The following is a 19,815-nucleotide window of genomic DNA, read 5'->3' as shown; positions in this document are numbered from 1 at the left end:
ATTAATGTCAGTCCTGGAAGTGGGGGCGTCCAAGGATTTTATCCCCTTTTACGGTTTCTGAAAGAATGGGGCCCATTCACAAAGGCATTTTGGAGCATGGAAAGCAATACTTCTATAGTACACTTTTACGAACTCTAACATGCCTTGGTGAATTGGCATAACGACATCTAAAATGGGAAGAAAACAGGAATGTTCTGGCAATTTTAAAATACAGTTAGTACAAGTAGAAAGGACTGTGCCCTATCTGTAGTTTTACTTAAAGGGAGTTACAAGTTACGGGGCAAATCACAAAGGCAAGTAAGAGTATGAGTATCCAAACAAGTAGTCCCATAGTATTACTTCTCATACTTGCTTTCGGGAATTGGTCCCAACGAGTAGTGGAAAGAGACCAAGGAGAAATACCTAAATTATAGTAGACTCACAGGCACATATTTAATAACTATTGAGTTAACGCACCAAGCCACCTTGCTGTGCGGAAAGTGAGAGTGCAAGAATGTACCGTATTTAACATTATATGGCCCATTCCTGCTTTCTTCCTGCGCTGGCGCACAAACTGCTCTCTAGCGTCAGTGTAGGCACCCTGTCACAATTGCGCAAGGGTGCCTACGCTGTAGGCAGTACTGTTTTTGTGCAGCAAGCATTCTGCAAGAAGCAGTGTGCTGCACACATAGAAAGAGGAAAATGCCTCTCTTGAAGTGTCCCTTCCTGCACAAAAACAATCCTGCTTGCAAAGCATGACACAAGTGTTCCTGCGTTGGCACTAGGCAGCCAAAAGTGTGCCAGCTCTAGCAAAGGACTGGAAGGTGCCGTAATGTTAAATATGGCGCATTCCTGCTGTTTCCCTTTCACGCAGCGAAGCCCAGCAGGGTGGCTTGTTGCGTCGAAGATCGATAAATATGCCCTTAAATGCATCCTAGAAACTTAACTCAATTTACATCAAAACAAAGTGATACAACTACTTATTCAATTAATAGAGGGAAAAATTGTCTCACTATATGCAATGTAGTATTTTAAGAACCCTGCCAGCTGCCAATTGGCCTGTAGCACAGGGAAGCAAGATCTGTCAACATATCTTACTTCTCTTCAAGTGAACAGGACCCTCGTACTGAAATTAGAAGAAATAATATAACTGGAAATCACAACCATAACCACACTACACACACGCACGCGCACACACACACACACACACACGCACAGGTTCTTAATTCACTAACAGTTCAACTGCTTCTCCACATGATGAAAAGCCTACTTCTCCCGACCATTTTTTGTATGTCTGGTGTAGAGTGTTCGATGAAGTGAGAAAGAAACAACAGAATGTGCTACGTGAAAAAAATGTTTAAAAAAACTTGATTGTCTTGAAAAATCTCTTGTTTTCCGCAGCAAGGTGAAGCCTTTTCTAACCTCTGAGGAACCTCTCCCAGGGTTGAAGGAATCTGGAGCGGCAGAGTGTGTGGCGAGAAAGGACAAGAGGCCAGAAGGTCCAGGACAGGCCAGAGCTTCACAGGGCAGAGATGGTGTGGAGGGATGTGCTGCTCCTCAAGTACAGCAGGTGGCCTTGTTCGATGGAGGATTAGACTGCTCTTAAGTCCTGGACACATTCTGCTTATTCTTTAGTCTCAATGTTTCTCTTTTCTTGATGCATCTCACTCCCTCGTGTGAATGGTGTTGACTGCAAATGGTGTCGAAGAAGACTCTGGACTGACCTGCTTCCCTTGCTGAAGAACGACCTGCGAATAAAGACCCAAAGAAGACATCAGAAACAGGAATGTACTACTCCAACGTTAACAAGCAGTTAGGTTCAATAAGTGGTCATTGCTTGAAGTCTTCTAACCAAGGGGCATATTTACAGGGCCTCATCTCCGCTTTTTTGGCTTTTAAAGCCAAAAAAGCAGAAATAATCTTTTCGCCCTATTTGCAAGCCGGTGCTAACATGCATTCGCGCATGTTAGCAGCCGTTTTCCCGATGCCTAGCTCTGCATCTCTAATGAGATGCAAAGTGGGCGTCACTGGGCGTATCCCAGACGTACTACCTTGTAAATTATCGCTAAATGCACATCGTGATATTTACAAGGTGGTCCTCAAGATTTTGGCAGACATTAGTTTTTGGCAAAACCCGCGGTTTTCGCAGAAGACTAACGTCTGCTAAAATCCTGACTAATGTTTGTTGACAATGGGAGGCGGATTGATGTGTTACGACCACAGGGTCGTATCATCAAGCATATCGCCGTTTTGCAGGGAATATCGCTGGAAAACCAGCGATGTTCCCTGCAAAACAGCGATTTCCCCGCTTTCGCTGGATTATATATCACCCTTGAGTTATGTGTTGATGATAACGAGCTAACTCGGCAATTTAATTTCGCGATAGCCGGCTTAAGTGAAATCAGGCGGGTTTGGCGATAATTATTGCCCCTCGTTATTTTGATATGCCCCCAAGTTGCTAATAGGACAGCTTTTTGTGCATCATATTATCCAACATGGCGGCTTACATGGAGATGCAGCTGTCTATTAATGAATGAAATTTTATTAGGCTGGACCTCACCAGTGAATTGTAATGCTTGTGTCCTGTGGAAAAAACATTCTGAATGTCATGGCTAAATTAACTTGTTGGTTGCTTCAATGATAGTCTGTAAATTGTGGAAGACATATTTAATCTTATGGACCAAATCACGGGTAGACGTATCAATCTGACATTGACTCTTGCGGTAATGTTGATCCAAATACGTTTTTGATCACTGTAGCTATTAAAGATATTACTTGATGTCTCTCACTGGATATGACCCCAGGTAACATCTTGGAGCACTTTATTAAAATTAGTAGAACTGTGTCACGTGATATATATACATATATATATACAAATAAACCCCCGAAAGAGCACTCTGCCAAATCATGGTTTAGCCCCAAATGTACAGCAGCACTCAAAGAACTAAAAACGGCTGCAAATAAGACAATACGTGTAATATAGTTGACATCAGGGTAGCTAAAAATAATTATAAGCACGCCCTAGAGAATAGGAGGCAAAAAATCAGAATTATGGCTTTGCAGGATTTAGAAAAAGCTGCTCATTCGAAAGACAAACTGCTTTTTTGGGAAACAGCAAATCTGCCTTTTTTCACGTATAGTCCAGCCACTGGCACTGAGTGCCATATCTCCGACCAAGACTGATTTGACCATTTCACTCTAATCTTTAACTCGGTTTATGAGGGGGATGGTCATGGAAGGGCTTTAAGTCACACTCCCCTCTATTAAATGAGGACTGGCTTGTAGAACTTACAGACTTAGAATCTGTCACCTAAGTCATCCAGAGCACAGTCAGTTGTAAGGTCCCAGGCACTGATGGGTTTCCAATAGATTTACTATATCGGTTGGCATCACCACCTGCCCTAATACTGTTTTCGTTTCACGCACGTTTAAGACCTAACAGCACGTTCCCCAGCATTTACGCGCACAAATTTGTTGATTGCTCAATAATGTTTAACTTGTGTAGATTTTGATTTTCAGTGCACTATTTTCGCATATTTATTGTATGTTTGTAGATTTGTTTTGTTGAAGGAATATACATAGGTCTTTTGATTTGTCGTTTTTTTAGATGCTCCCAGATGAAGGGCAGTAGCCCGAAATGCATTGGAGCAGGAGGACATAATTAAGAATATAATGTTCCAAATGCAGTATGTGGAGAAACATATCACAATGACCACATTGGATTAAAAACTTTATTCTTTGAGACACAAAAAAACTTGATAAGACTGTTTCTTTAAACACTTTTGGAGGCAGAGACCCCCCTACACAAGTGTGCCCTAAGGGATGCAATCAGTTTTCAATTGATAGCACTTCATGTTCCAATAGATTTAAACATAATGTAGACATCTGGGCACCACTTTTAACTAATGTTTTAAGTGCAGCAGTTAGAGGTAACTAAATACTCCTGGATCGAGACCAGCATAGTGCCAGTTTATAAAAAAAGTGATCCAATTTCATTAATAGATTCTACAGTAAAGATACTTGGCAGGACATCTTGGGCAAATTGGACGATTGGGCAGGGGCCACCTCTGTCTTTTCACCATTCCAATATGCTTTCCAACCCAGTTTAGGGACCGGAGAGCAGGCTCTCAACTTAACTCTAGTTTAGGGGCAGCATGTCAAGACCGGGAGCATTGCCCTTCACATGGCATTTATGGACCTCTCCTGTGCCTTCGACTTAGTAGGTAGAAGGAAATTGTGGGAACTAATAAAATAGACTGGCGTTAAGCACCTTTTGCTGGCTCCTGCATTGGGACACAACCCCAAAAGTGTGTTATACACAATCAGGGGACTGCACAAAACCAAAAAGGGTTACTAGATGAGTTAGGATGAGAGAATATTAGCTCCATTCATTTTTTTATCAACTCCCTAGATGCTTTTGTAGGGTCATGCAATAAAGACGTCCCACGAATTGGCACCCATGCAGTTTCAGTACTTTTACATGCGGATGACACAGTTCTTTTAGCATTAACAGCAGTTCGCCTCCAGAACGTTAGGCGAATCACCTAAAATTATTTATAATGGCCTGTGGTCTCAAACGCACTAAATCCAAATGTTTTTTAATACTAGGGGGACGCCTATAGAAAAAGTACATTATTTAACTATCTACTGCTTTATGCTAATGGGTCGTGGGAGAGGTTAATCAATCAGAGCGCGTAAAAGATGGGGGCAGCCTGTGAAATGATATTTAAATTTGCAAAAAGGTTAGGTCACAACCAATCAAGAAGATGACTCAGCTTTATAGGAGCAAGTGCTTTTCACTTGGTGCAAATAGTGCAGGAGTTTGGAGATGAGGTGCTCCAGGGAAGTTACAGGCAGCCGAAAACACATTTTGTGAAGGCTCCTAGCGATCCCTCAAACTATCCCAAGTTTTATCTTACACTTGGAATTGGGAATGGGTTTTCTGGAGGACTTTGTTGGCATAGCTCCTTTACTTTTATGGTTGAAGTTATGGAGCACTCCTAAGGTGGGTTTCTCGAAGGAGGTATTGGAGGATTGCTTAATTCTAAATATTATGATTCTCATCCCATGGTTGGCTTGTGTTAAAAACATTTTTCACAATCCAGGTTTGAGTACTCTTTTTTTATTCTCCGGGATGTATTGGCCCTCAAACAAAGATAGGGCCAAAAAGATCTTTGTTTCATACAGGGATGAGACCAGATTTGAGAGGTCCCTTAGCATGGGCTCAATTATCAGTTCTATACAAATCTTTAATGCCCCAGGCACAAAATCTTATTTAACCTCGCTTATTAATCACAAGTGCAGATTTTATTAGACAAGGTTAAGACTAAATATGGTCCAGTATTTAGTTGCCTTTCCTTTGGCTGACTCCTGGGTTGCCTTTCTTTCTCGTTGCCCATGTGATGCCACCTCTTCATAATCTACTGCGCACTTAATGCTATTTTGCAACTTGTACCGTACGCTAAGAGCCCAGTTTTTACATCCAGTTCTCTTGCTTAGGCTCTTCACAGCACATATATAGGGACTGGGATACCTGCAATCTTTAGCTACACCGGAAATGTGTTTTTCTGTACTTGGCTATATTACAGCTGCTATAAAACTAGGCGAGAATTATGCATCTTAAATCATAAATTGCGGTGTTTTATTATGCTGTTTTATAGGATTTTTCATCGATTTGCAGGTTTTTTCCCCTGATGTGATTGTGAAGAACCAATTTATTTCTGTACTTTTATGGGCATTGATTTGGCCGAATAAAGATAATTGATGATGATGACTCTCGAGTCCAATCAATCTACATGGCAAAAGTCAGATGTGGGGAGACAAGGAGGCGTACCAGTCCTCTTTCCACCCTTTCCTTATGTTCTGTATCTCTGTTATCACAATAGAAAGGACATGGAATTATAGAAGGTTAACGCTCTGTAATAAGATATGGCCAGCAGCGAAAAAGCTATCAATAGTCAATTAACAATTTTAAAAATAAGAGTATGGTAGATCAGCGTCCTCATCATAGAGACCAATACATTTAAAATGGATCTTTATAGCTAACTGGTGACTTAGAAGATGAAAATTATTTTATAATATGTTTTTTTTATTTATTACTCTATTTAGCTCTGGTGCACATAGCTTTCTAGTGCTATTGAGAATCACACAGCGACAATCATAACAATGTAAAACTACAGAGGTGGTAACACTATGAACGTGGATGTGCTTATTGTCCAAATTATTCTATCTTAAAATGTTTCCTAACATTGAGCAAGGAGACTACCGAACAAAGCCCTCGTGGCTTTGACAACCACAAGAGGGAAAGCCAGATCCCCAAAAGAAACGGTACTGGCCTTGGTTCCAAGGAGTAGAGCCAATTGGACTAAGCAAAGCAACTGGTCCTGTAGTATGTTTTCTAATTTTGATAGTTAGTAAGAGACCTGGTGCCTGATAACCATGACCTTGAAAAATATCCTGGACAGGGGGCTTGTGTAGGATGCCTAGAATAGGAGGAGGGTGGGTCACATGCTCATGTTTGGACAGACCAGTGAATTGTCATGCAGCAGCATTATATACTCGCAGTTATCTTTGTAGCCATTCTTTTGGTGCAGCTTGTTCAAAGCATTACCTTAATATAGCTGAGCTTGAACAAGGGTGTTAAAGACCATTATATGAACTTGCATGTAACCGTGTCTCGGAATGTTTTTATGTGAAGAGCAACTTGGGTTTATAAGTAGATGTAGGCATTGATATGGATGCCCATATGGCATACAGCCATTATGCAAAAAGTGACCGGAGGCCAGATATAAGTACTCTAAATGGGAGTGAAAAGAACTTTGATCAGTTAAAGAGACTCTGCAAAACAACAGACTTCTGGTTATTTTGTGATATGTTGAAAAAAGACAAGCTTTTGATATTTTGTATGTAATAAGGTCAACTTTTAAAATGGCAACTACATCAAAATTGAGGTAAAATTGTTGAGGTAATAATGTTGTGTCCATAAAAGTTGTTTTATCACAAGACTGCTTTAATTTATCTAACTGCGCCCTATAAACTTCGCTTGCTATCCCAGAATCCTTAAAACCCAGCACCAGACTCTTCCCCAAACCCGAAAAGCCTTCCCTGACCCCTTAAAACCCTTATAACTCCTTTATGCACCATTCCCTGAACTCTAAAAATTCTTTACTAGCCCTTCGTGCTACCAATGTGTGAACTCTAAAAAAACCCTAGGCATCCCTTAATGCTACGATTCTGCGAACCCTAAAAACCCCTAAGCATCCCTTAATGCTACTCTTCCTTGAACCTTGAAACCCTTACTTCCCCTTCTTTCTACCATCCCAGGAACCCTAAAAAAAACATTGCTACCACTTAGCACTATCTTTATCTGAAACCTAAAAACCCTTTATTGTCCTTCGACTCATCCATAACCCCTGAAAACCCAGAACCACTTTTAAGGCTAATCTTCTCTGAACACAAAACCCCTTGCTATCTCTTAACTCTATCCTTCCCTAAAACCTCTTATTACCCCCAGGTCCCTCCGTCCTCGACACCTTCATACTCAACAAGTGGAGATGACCATCTCCCGACAGAAAAAAACAAGAGGAATGCTGGGACACTAATACTGCCCCTCCCCCCGGGAGTACATAAGCAGTACTTACCCAGACCTCCTGTTCTTTTTTTCTGTCTGTCGACAGAGTTGATGGTGTGCTGGTGCTGCTCCTGCTGGGCTTGAGTGGTGGTGCTTCTCTTCTCCCCCCGCCCTGCTGCCTGGCTGTGTGGGCGTGGGGTTCCCTGGACTGCCTCCTGGCCTGCCGGGCTTGCTTGGAGTCAGTCTTTTTCTGGAGCCGGTGTTGGGATTGAAGAGTTCCCGGCTTTGCTGTGTGCTGCCTGCATCTACCGGCCCTTTGTGGCTGGTGCTGGAGTTCCCGGTTGCTTCCGGGTTGCGGGCTCGGCTTCCCGAGCCTGGCCGGGTTGCCGTGCCTTGCTGGATGGGCTCCTGATGGTCCTCTGCTCGGCGTTGCTGTGGGGGCCTTGTTCCTGGGGTTGGCCCCCACTCCTGGTGGGTCCCGATTTCGGGATCCCTTTTTTCTTCTGCCTGGCGCTCGTGACCCATTTTCTTTCTGTTTCAGGGGCCCTAGAGTGACATTTAGAAATACTTGTACGTGTGCCTTTCATGCAATATGGTTATTTCTTTCTCCCCATATCGAAGTAGAATTCTCATTTAGAGCTGAGGGAGGCTGTGCTTTTTCTGTGTTTCGTCCTGTATTTCCTGCGACGCAATCACGGCAGCTCCTGCACTGAATTATTTCTGATTCTGTGTTGTCAGTTCGCAGAGTACAGAACACTTCTTTCAATATTGATTTGGTTCAGCTCTGAACGGTGACCCTTTACTTTAATGGTAGCGGGCACCTGACCTCGCTTCTATGGCTCTCTGCTCGCAGCACTTTTCTTCCTGCCTCGGAGGGTGAACAACGAGGGGCTGCAGGGTCTCACGCTCTGCCACTGCTTGGATCTGCTGTGTGGGCTCACCACGCTGTGCCGCTGGCTGCGCTGGGGTGTTTCCTGTTCACTTTCCTGTTGTCTCATTTGGAGGGTTTGTGACAGTTGTCCGGAGCTGTGTTTTTTTCCGACCCTGTGGTGCTGTGTGCTCTGTGTGTGGGTCATTCTTTTTGGTTCTGTTGCCTGCCCTCTGGTCCGATGCTTTGAGGGGTCTTGGTGCCATTCTTGCTGTGTATTGGTCCTCCCTTTGCTGGCCAGCCTGTGTCATCTGCTGTAGGGTGTGGTGTTCGCCTCTCGGCTGGTGCTGTCCCCCTCCTGTCTTGTGTGTCGGGTTCGGGTCTCGGCAGTGACACGCTGTTCCCGTGGCCTTCACACGTTCCTGTGTCCTCATGTGTCGCGCCTGGTGCTTTTGCTGCCCCTATGACTCTCCTTTGCCTTGGGTGTCCTGGGCGCGGTGCCTCTGCTTGTGCATGCTTGTGTGGCATGGAGCGCTGGGGTGCCTTGTCCCTTTGCTGCTTGTGTATGTGTTTTTTTTTCACGTTTATATTTGCGGTGGGGGCCTTGTTGTGTTGTGGGCCCCCGCTCTGGCTGTTTTCGCCCACGCTTTGTTTCTTCATGGTGCTGCGTGGCGCTGGGCTCCGTGGTTCTTCTTGTACCTCTGGTGTCGCTGGAGCTCCTGCCCGTGGGTTCGAGTCCGGCCGCTGCTATCCTGATGTCCGGTGTTGGTGGGTCCTCTGTTCGCCTGCTGGTGCCGGTCGTGGGGTGATGACAGGTGTGCCTTCTGGCATGTGTCTTGTCCCTGGGTCGGTGCCTCCTGGGGGTGCTGGGGTTTGTTGGGGCCTTGAGTTCGGCGCTGTGCTACGTCCCGTTTTGCTTTTTGGGGTGTCCTGCTGCTGTCTCTGGAGTCCCCGCTGCTTGCCTCCTGTGTGGCTTGTTCCTGGTCTGCGCACTTGCCGCTAGCCCACCCCGGATCTTGCTGTTGTTGCTTGGTGGGCATTCCAGGGGTCTGCTCCCTTTGGTTCTCTTCTTCTGGATTTGCCCGTGCTCTTGGCGGATCTGTGGGCGTTCGCCCTTTCTGTTTGTGGCTTGCCTCGGGTTGGCGTGGGTTCCGGTCGCCTCTGTGGTGGCGGGTTCCTTTTCGCTAGCTCTGCCTTTGCTTGCTCCTGGGGTTCCCTGTGTTGTTGGGGTTTTCCTGCGTGCTTGCTTGCACCTTGCTCTCTTCTGCGTGGCGTTCCTCTCTTCTTCAGTGTCGGCCTGTGGAAGGTGCGTTCTGTTCCCCCGCTTCTTCAGGCTGCCGGCCCCGCCTGGTGGTGAGTCGGTGTTCCTGCTCCTCGGGCCGAAACGGGGGTGGGGTCCTGTGGGCTCCCCTGGCTCAGGTTGGCCTGCCATGCTGTTCTCCCTCTGTGGCCTTGACTCCGCACAGGCTGGCTGTTGTGCCTCTGCTCTGCTTGGGTGTCCTGGTTCTTCGCTTCCTGGCTTCTGTGTGGTTGGTCGCCTTTGGGGCTCCTGGTTCCTGGTCCTGTTCCTCCCGTCCCTTGGGCTGTGCCTGGTTCCGCTCATGGGTGCTTGCCTGTGTCTTGCTGGGGGCTCTTTGGGGTGGTCTGTCCCCTCTGCCTGCGCTTGGGTGGCTTGTGCTGCCTTGGGTGCGGCTGTTCTGATTCAGCTCTGCCTGCTCCTGTTATCGTCTGTTCCCTGCTTGGTGCCTGTTTGTGGTGCCTGCCTGGGTCTTCCTGTTGGTGTGGGCTTCCCTTGCTCCCGCTTGGGGCTTCTGGTGTTGTCCGGGGGCTTTTTCTGTGTGCTTGGCTTGGCTGCTTCGGCGCAGGCTCCCCCAGGGCTGGCCTTTGGCTGTCTGCCCCTCCTGTTTCTGCCGGGGTGCCTGCCTGGTTTGTTCCTGGCTGGGGCCTCCGGGCTTCTGCCGGTTCCTGTCATGCCTCCTGTTCACCGGGTTGGTGTGCTGTCCCCGTGCTCCGCTGTCTGCTCTGTGTTGGGCTTGGTCGGGCCAGGTTGGTCCCTGCCTGGCCTTCTGGGGCTGCTGGGGGCTGTTGACTTCCGGGTCCATCTCCTGTTTGGGGGTGTTTGCTCCCTGGGTTGTTCTGGTCTCGTCTGGTTCCCTTGGTGGGTGCCTGGCTGTGGTTTCTGCTGCTGCTACCCGCTCCTGCTTGTGGTGCTCCTTTTTGGGCTCTGCTTCCCTGCTGGTGTCCCTTTGGGCCCTGGCGGGGTGTTCTGAGTTGGGGCCGCTTCCTGGTGGTTCCTTCTGGGCCTTCTCCTGCTGTTGGTTCTCTTCCCGGGCTTGTTTCCCGGTGTTGTGTGCCTGTGTGGGGTTCTGTGGCTACGGTTCTGCCGGCTTCTTGCTGGCTGTGTGTGGGGCTTCGGGCTGTGCCTTCTGGGTTTTCGGGCTGTGCTGACCCTTTTTGGCCTGCTCTGGGGGTTGTTGCCGGCCTTTTCCGGGTTCTTCCTGGTTCTGTGGTCCTGGCTCGCTCCTTCCTCCCTTGCTTTCCCGGGCTTTGTTCCCGGTGTGGATCTGTTTGGTTGCCCCTCCATCTATGGTTGGGGTGCTGTTCTGTGGTGCTCGTGCCTCTGCGTGTCCCTCCCTCCTGGCTGCGGGTTGTCTGTGGTTTCCTGCTGCTTGGTCCTCTGCTCTTCTTCTGGGGTTTGCTTGGGCCTGCTATTCCTCCTGCGTGGTCGGGTTGCTTGGCTCTGGTCCTGGCTTCCCGGTTCTGTTGGGGTTTGTTGGCCTTTTTTTCTGCGGTTTTCTTGGCTCCTCTCCGGCATTGCTGGGTTGGGGCCTTGCGGTTGTGGTCTGGGTGCTGTGCTCCCGGGGCTTTCTTTTTCCCGCTGCTCCTGCCCTTGCTGCTTGCCTGGCCTGGGTGTGGGGTTCCTGAGGGTCTTATGTCTTTTGGGCGCCTTCTTTGTGCTGCCCTCTGTGCCTCGTTGGGCGGCTGCTTGGGTTTACCAGTTGCTCTGTGCTCCCCTCCTGCCTTGTGTTCCTTCCCTTTGGGGTTGGGGTTCTCTGGGCTTGTGGTCGCTTTCTCTGTTCCCGACCTGGTTGAGTTTTTTCTTTGTTGCTGGTTTCCGGTCTTGTTGGCCTCTCCTTGTTTGGTGGGCTTTCGGCTGGGTTCTGGGGTTCTTCCCCGTCCCTGTCTCTTGGGTCGGGTTCTCGGTCCTGTTCGGCTCCTGGGTGCTTGTTGCTTTCTGGGCCTCCTCGGCGGGGTTTCCTCCTCGGGTCTCTTGAGCTCGCGTCCTTTCTTTTTGGGTGTTTGGCCGTGTTTCTGGCCTGTGCTTCTCCATCCTTTTTGGGCTGGGTGCTTGTGCCTACGCTCTGTTGGCCTTTTCTTCTTTGGCTTTCTTACGGGTTGTGTCGTCTTCCTGGTGGGTCTACCTGGCCCTGTGTGCCTTCCTGCTGGTTTTGGCCTGGGCGGTCTTCTCTGGCGGGTTGTTTTGGCTGGTCTTGTTGTTCTGGTCCGGGTCCCGGTTGATGGTTGCTCGGGTTGGCGGCCTCCTTTATTTGGAGCCCTGGGTTTTTCTTTCTCTCCGGCCCTTGTCCCTGCTGTCCTGTTCTGGGTTGCGGGCCAGTTGTTTCCTGTGGTCTTCCTTTCCTCCTTCTCGGTGCTCCCTTGGGTGGCTGCTTTTGTTGTGGTTTCCTGGGTGTGCTTGTGCGTGCGAAAGGCCGGGTTTCTGCTTTGGTATTCTCCACTTGTTGAGTATGAAGGTGTCGAGGACGGAGGGACCTGGGGGTAATGTCCTATTATTTACCGGTACTCTTCATTACTCCGGGTCCCGTAGTCCTCGACACCTTCATACGCCCCTCCCTCCCTCCCAGGCGGCCGGCCTTCCTGTCTGGGCTTGTTAGTACAGGAGGTCTGCTGAGTAAGTACTGCTTATGTACTCACGGGGGGAGGGGCAGTATTAGTGTCCCAGCATTCCTCTTGTTTTTTTCTGTCGGGAGATGGTCATCTCCACTTGTTGAGTATGAAGGTGTCGAGGACGGAGGGACCCGGAGTAATGAAGATTACCGGTAAGTAATAGGACATTAATCCCCTACCCTTCCCACTCCCAATGAAGTACTCCTCTCTACTTTAGCAGGAGGAAACCCCCTTGCCCCTAATGCCAATGCACTTACCTTTCCTCTATAAAGAACAGCTGCAACTATTTTTCACTCAAGTTTTTTTTCAGCAGACAACATTTTTGGAACAAAGTTATTTTACTTCACTTTTTCCTATAATATTTTTTACTGCAAACCTTTCAAAATGGTCTATCAACCAAATGACCTCTTGGTGCTCTTCGGGTCCTAAACACGTGATGCAGGATAGGGCCAAATAAGTCAGGAGCAATTACTGAAAAAATACGCAATTTGTTTTATTTATTAGAAAAATTAGATTTTCACGATTTTGGACAGCAAGTAATTCTAGAGGGTTGGAAGCAGACTGAAAAAAGTATCAGCTCCTGTTACCGCACAGAAGCACGAAATTGTTGGCATAATTGATTGATAGGATTTAAATCTCAAGAGGGCATGTAGCCAACCAATCTTTTGTAAAGAAATGTAGCTGAAGTCTATAAACGAAATGGTAAATTAGGTACTATTTGTTCAGAGAAATTCTGCCATGGGAGGGTAGACAGTGTAGATATTTCAAGAGAGGAGACGATTTATAGAGGTTATTTGAATTGAAGTTTATTGATTCTGTGTAGCATCGCATATAAAGAAAAGATTAAACATTTCAAGAAATGGTGGCCTGCTGTGATCAGCAGACCACCATGCCTGGCGCTGATTTTTTAATACAACAGTTAAAAAAAAAAATGCATCCCGTTTTTCTTAAAGGAAAACGGAATGCATTTAAAAAAGAAAAATGAAACTTTTCAGTTTCATTTTTTAAGGGCAGGCCGTGGTCCCTGGGACCACTGCCTAGTCTTAAAAAAAATGTCACACCCATCCACAAAGGGGAAAGGGTCCCCTGGGGACCGCTTCCCCTTTGCGAGTAGCTTAGCACCCTTTTGAAAAGGGTGGTAAACTGCAAGTGTTTTGCGACTGCAAATGCGGTCGCAAAACAATCATACATTGCAGTCAGACTCGCTATTACGAAGGAACGCCCTTGGCACGTCCCTTACTAATAGCGAGTTGCAAACCATATTTTGTGAGTCGATAATAGGTTAGCGACTCGCAAAATATGGTTTGTACATAGGGCTGGCCAATCTTGCAGACGGGCCAAATTCCCATTTGCAACCACAAAAAACGGCCGTACATCTGCCCCTAAGAGCTTTGCTTAGTAATACCTATCTGTGAGGGCAAGGCTGCCCCCAGAGACCACCCTTGCACAATAAATTACAACCAATGTTGGTTTGCATACATGTATTTGGCTTAAACAATGTAAATAGATCACTACGAATGCAGGGTTGTTGCAGTTTCCCCTATATGGTATTTTGAATCTGAGAATAATTGCTAATTTGTGAAGAGTGTTGTATGTGATGAAATCTCTACCTAGACCCGCTTGAAGTCTTCAACGTATGGTAGCAGGCAGCACACGCCAAAGAGAAGGAAACATATCAGACTAAAGCTAAAAAGACAGTTTATGGTCTGATGGAAGCGAAGTGGGATTCAGAATAGCAGGTATGGAGGAAATATATGAATGAGGGAATTAGGATGTCCATTGGAAGAACAGGTAGAAAGAAAGCAAAAGTGTGAAATTGAAACAAAGAAATATGAGAATAGCAAACGTGACTCTAATTTGATTGATTGGGGGTGATTGATTAATTGACTTCTCAACCACCCCCATACAAAGTAGTTTAACAAGATGGAAGAAATCAACAGCCTTTAGGCCTCCCACCACCATTAACTACAGATGCTAGTGCTCCTGTCAATCATAGTCTATTTGATGGGGAAGTATTTGGTACACTTCCACCTCCACAGATAACACCATTTTCACTTCCAGTTAACCAGTTAGCGCCTTTTCCACTTCCATCTCCACAGATATTAGCACCGATCCCACTGCCAGCTCCACAGACAGTGCTCGCAAATACTACCACAGTTGCTGCAACAACTGTCACACTAGTGGTTACAAAAACCACTGCTGACCCACAGGCTTATACCTTTTCAGAGACAGGAGTGAGACGCTGAAGAGAAGTGACTTCAGTTGTATGTATAATGACCATGACGTTGTATGTATAATGACCATGACAGCATTTTTGAAAAGTGTTTTAAGGATACAGAATTCTTTGAGTAGCTAAATTTTCATATTTAATAGATTCACTACCATGATTTAATACATTTTTAACCTAAATGTTATTTATTATTGTATGATTGTAAAGATGTATTTTTGTATGTTATTTGCTTTTATGATTTTTAATACTGTGAAAATCGAATAAAGCTTATTGAAACTGACTTCAGTTGTGAAAGAGCTGACTGTAGAAATTGATAGCCCGAGAGCAATGCCCCCTTAGGAGTGTTAGATATGGTGAGAGTAAAGGTAGAGTTTGAGGAAATCATCAAATAAAATCTTGAGTTGGGGTTCATATATGTCATATATGGGTACAATGAAAGGGAAAAATAGTTTCATTGCAAAAAAGCAGCTAGACATGCTTGTTAGATGCTCAAAGCTCTCAAAGGAATAGCTACAACATTTGGGATTGACTTGTCTAAATGTTCAACTTTGAGGAAGAATTATAAGAGGTCTATGACTGAAGATTGACTTAAGAATATGCAAACTCCAGGTTACATTTTCAAATAAGGGAACTAGGTGGCAGCATTCAAATGGGGAGCAATACACAGAAGTTTAGAGATCAATGGGCCCAGAAAAGAAAGATAAATAAAGATGACAACAGAGGGCCAGAAAGGGATGGTTGTAGGAGTGATCCTGAAATTAAGGTTTACCCATTGAAAGAGGTGCATGTACCTTGGGGTTGTGGTAATGTTTTTTTACTTTTATGAGTCTATTTCTAAAATGGAGAGAAAGTCCTGACCTCTGGTATACACATTTTGACAAATTTGTGAAGATTTCAAAGGTACTTTGGGAAGATATGATCACTTTGTTTGATATTGTGGTCCCAAACTAATTGTGGGTTGAATGTAAAGTGTCTGTTCAGAGTCTGAATGCGAAACCTCCGAGGGATACTTAAACACATGCCACAACTGCTATAGTCATGGAAAAGTATAATCAAGTGATTAACTTCTTGAAGTGTAAGTTTCCACAGAAAGGACTACTTAAGAGTCCAAATCATCCATGCATACCTGTAGTGAACAGCTATTGAAAGTTTTTCATCAGTATGGTCACGTTGAAAATCCTGAATGAGGAAATCTTAGTATTTTGTGTTCCAGTTGGTTCTTTTAATGCCCTTGAAATTAAGTTGCATATCCAGAAGAATGTAATTTTTTTGGCAGTAAGAGACATTAGATGAAGTACTGCAAATGCAAAGTATTGCAGTGCTGATTGGGAAACAAGGCAAGAAAATGACAGAGAAGTTCATGTTGGTTTAAACAAAGTTGGCAGAGAAAGAGTTTCGGAATGGTCCGTACATGGAAAATATAGATTCTGGGTCATGTGTTGGTTTCTGGAACACAGATAGTTGAATATCAAGGTGGTGGTAAGATGATGTAGAGAGGGCATGGTGTCCCCTAAGGTAGAGGATGAGGAATGACTGTCAATCCGAATTCAAGAATCGGTTTCGCAATGCTTTTGAAAACAACGCAGTTTCACTATTTTTATAAGCTGGGCCACTGGAATCGAGAGTGTAAATCAAATCCAAATTTAATGCAAATTGAAGGTCTAATGCCTAATGTGAATGTTATGTCAGTGCTGAACATTAAAATGTCATGACCTCCAAATCCTAACATGCTCCATGCCCCATTGATGCAGCACAATTTGAACACTGCTCAATTTAATGCAAACCAGAACCCTTGAGTTCAACAGAACTCCTCCGCCAATCATGACAGTTTACAACAGTTCCGGGGCTTCAATAGCTTTGTAGGTCACAGTTCTGATCAATTACAATGATGATGCCGGAGAATGGAAGAAGATTGGGTACTTGGTACAGTTTTGACGTTGACCAGAGTGGCCTATGTGTACATGGAGAGGTGAACGGCCACTCCAGGTAATTTCTTATCTCTATAGAAGCTACCTGTTCACCTGTTCTGCTGTAAGTACAGTGGAAGCCTCATGACCTACATCTCTCAGGAAAACAAGTTCAAGTTGTGGGCATTGCAAATTAGCAGATAGTGAATCCTGTTTTGATCAAAGTCCCTGTGAAATGGATCTCTTTGTAGAGTCCCCTCAGTTTGCGATTCCAGCCTAGTTAATCTATTTTGTGCAAGCTCAACTGAGTTATTTACTGTACACTGGATGTTGTCAAGCTGCAAGTGCATGGTGAGGATGCAGATTTAGAATTGCGTACCCAAAGTCAGATGTTTGACTTTTTCCTGTTTTTACAAAAGAGATCTTAATACCAAATTAAAGAACTCCATCAAAAGGAAGTCTGGGATTTGTCTGGCAAAGACATTTTCCTGGCAGTTGACGGTGTAAAGATAACAATAAAGTCGAATGCAGAATTTCTACGAATGCCGCAGTACAACCTCTTTCCAGAGGCAGTGGATGGAATTACCCCTGCAATTCAATCCATGTTAGAGTAAGGCATCCTAAACGAAATCCTAGACAGTTCCTGTAACTCTCCGCTCATGGGCCTGCGTAAACCAAATAAAAAGTGGCTTGTAATTCAGGACATGCAAAGGAATAATAATATATTTGTTGCATGTTGTCCTGCGTTACCGAATCCAGCCTTAATAAAATTACAAACACCTTGTGATACTGAGTGGTTCATAGTCATCGCCCTGTGCCACTCATTCTTTTCCATTCCGTTTCTAGAGGACAATTGGGTCCTTTTTCCACTCCGGTTCCGAAATAAAGTTTTGGCATGGTGCTGAGTTCCTCAAGGGTATAATGAAAGCCCCTCAATATTTCCATCAGATATTGAAAAGCAATCTGGAGACCCTGCAGTTGCTGGGAAACTCAGTTATGGTCCAGTATATTTTGTTGTATATTGGTGGCTTCAACAACACAAAAGACATGCACAAAAGATACCATTGCCCTGTTGAAATATTTGGCTGAAATTGACATAAAGCTTGTCCAACTAAGTTAAAGTATTGTCAGAAAGAAGTCCTGTATCTAGGCTATAATAAGGAGAAAAGAGCAAGAAATGTGTCTCAAGAACGAATTTCAGCCATATTGCAAGTGAACCCTCATAAAACATCAGGATGTTTCTGGGGATGGTAAGCTACTGGAGTCAGTGGATTCCTGACTTTTCCTTAGCAGCAAAGGTCCTACAAAGGCTTACATGCAAGGATGTGCCAGATCTGCTACCATGGGACAACAAATGCTGGGATGTCTTCCGCCAGCTAAGGGAAAGTATCAGTTGTGCCCCGGCTCTAGGAATGCCTGATTACGAGTAGCGTTTTCTTTTATACTGTTCTGAGAGGGAAGGGTGCTACCTATCAGTAATAACACAGACTCATGATAACTTCAAAAGACCCATTGCTTATTTCTCAGCCACTCTTGACCCAGCAGCCGCAGCTTCTCCTAAAGGAGCTTGCCACCATTGGTGTCCGCATTCAGTGATGTGAGGGCATTGTAATGTACCCTCTTACAGTCATGGTTCTGCACTCTGACAAAATTCTACTCACCCTCACTCGAACTCAATACATGACCAAAAATCGACTCACAAGGTAGGAGAAGGCTATCATCACTGTGAAGATCATAACTTTGTGGAGGTGCTCCTGTTTAAATCCTGCCGCACTGTTTCACAGTGAAACTCATATACTTAGAGATACAATGATCTATCACTTTTGCACTTACTGGTATGAGCACAGGTTTCATGTCATTGTAGCATAGTTGTGTCACAGCTGTGCCACATGCCAACAGTTAAATGCAGGAAGGAGAACTGTAGTCCTCACAAGTCACATAGGGAGATCAGGTGGTCCTTTCAATCATATGCTGAGATGCCTGTCTGTAACAGGCTTTGCTATATTCTTCTAGTAGTTTGTCTCTTTTCCGAAAGGGTGGCGGTATACCCTGCAAGGAGAAATGGCAGTCTTCCTGTGGCCAAGCTGTTGCTGAGGGAAATGATCCCTCATTTTGGGATCAAAGTTTCTCTGGAATCAGATTGTGGTAGTCACTTCAAAAATGGGGTGAAGAAAATGTTGTATGCAGCTTTGCCAGTAGATCAGAGGCTCCATTGTAGATCTGAGGCTTCAGGCATGGTGAATACATGGCACTAAAGTCCTGTCTGTGGGCATCTATGTCTTCCAAATGTCCTCATGCACTTCCATTTGTGCTAATGAGTCTGAGAAGTATCCTGGATTGGTCGACCTGATTGTTTTTATGTGAAATGTTCGTGGGCAGAGCCATGAGCCTTCCCATTGTGCCTACAGCTGTGCTTTAAATGTCAGGGGTTTTAAACTACTGCACAGACCTGGCTGATGTGGTCCATTCTGTATGTTACTAGGTGGAGTTGGAGACTACCATTCCATGGCAAGAGCAGTGCATCAACTTAGTACCAGTGGCTAGATCTTGGTGAAGAAGCAGGTGTGGAAGTCGTGCCTGGTACACCAAGGGCTTGGCTCGGGCCAAGTTATCCTGGTCACGAATACCGGTGTTAAATGTGGAGGCTTTCTAAACTGGAATCATGCCTTGCATACTGGGAGGGTAAGACAAGTTGGGGAAGAGGTGGTGACAATCACAACTGATTTATTTACGGAGCTACAATCCAGTGCAACCTGAGAGCTCAGAGGGAGAAGAAGAAGAGTGTGCACAAGTGTCTTAAAGTCAACTTGAGACAAGTGCAGGACCTGTGGTGTGTGAAACAATGAAGCCACACTGAACTGAGCTGTAAATGCAGATCAGGAGCCTGGAGAAGGGACAAGCAGTTCAACTGGTGGGGGAACAAGATGTGTCCAAGGAAGAGTAAGAGATCAAGAGTTTCAGTGTCCGCAGAACGCATCCCCTATGCCATCAATGAAGAGACAGTGACAAGTAAGGGAAGGGACAGTACTAGTAAAAAACAGTAGTCAGGAGATCAAGAAGAATATAGGTGCACGGTGGAAGGTACTCAGCTCCTGAGAACAAATGAGGCTGAGAATTGCCAAACTGTTTTTGAAAAAGCCTCCATGATCAAGGCTGTCACAGTACCTTGACTGATTTTTGATTCTGACTGGTTTGTAATCAACTGACATTTTGAATGGTTGAGCATGTTGTACCAAACCTTGTAATGACTTTTAGGGCCAAGGCTCCCGTAGAAGAGTGAGGGTGTCATTTTAGAAGAAGATTGACTTAGGGTTAGGGACTGATTTTGAAGCAACCGAACTTGATATTAAACTCA

The 19,815-nt window shown here is 45.4% G+C and overlaps 1 protein-coding gene across 2 annotated transcripts in view; it reads right to left on the bottom strand.

Moving 5' to 3' along the window:
- Positions 1-1,595: 1,595 nt before the first annotated feature.
- Positions 1,596-19,815, bottom strand: part of PDE1B (phosphodiesterase 1B) — a 1,669,085-nt gene continuing 1,650,865 nt past the window's right edge. For both annotated transcript variants that reach the window (XM_086964603.1, XM_086964607.1), the window contains one exon: positions 1,596-1,727. The gene's annotated coding sequence lies outside the window, so the exon portion shown is untranslated. The remainder of the gene's footprint in view (positions 1,728-19,815) is intronic.

Source organism: Lissotriton vulgaris, chromosome 1_1 (genome assembly GCF_964263255.1).
Source record: "Lissotriton vulgaris chromosome 1_1, aLisVul1.2, whole genome shotgun sequence".
NCBI classification, from domain to species: domain Eukaryota; kingdom Metazoa; phylum Chordata; class Amphibia; order Caudata; family Salamandridae; genus Lissotriton; species Lissotriton vulgaris.
This window is presented reverse-complemented; position numbering and strand designations above follow the sequence as displayed.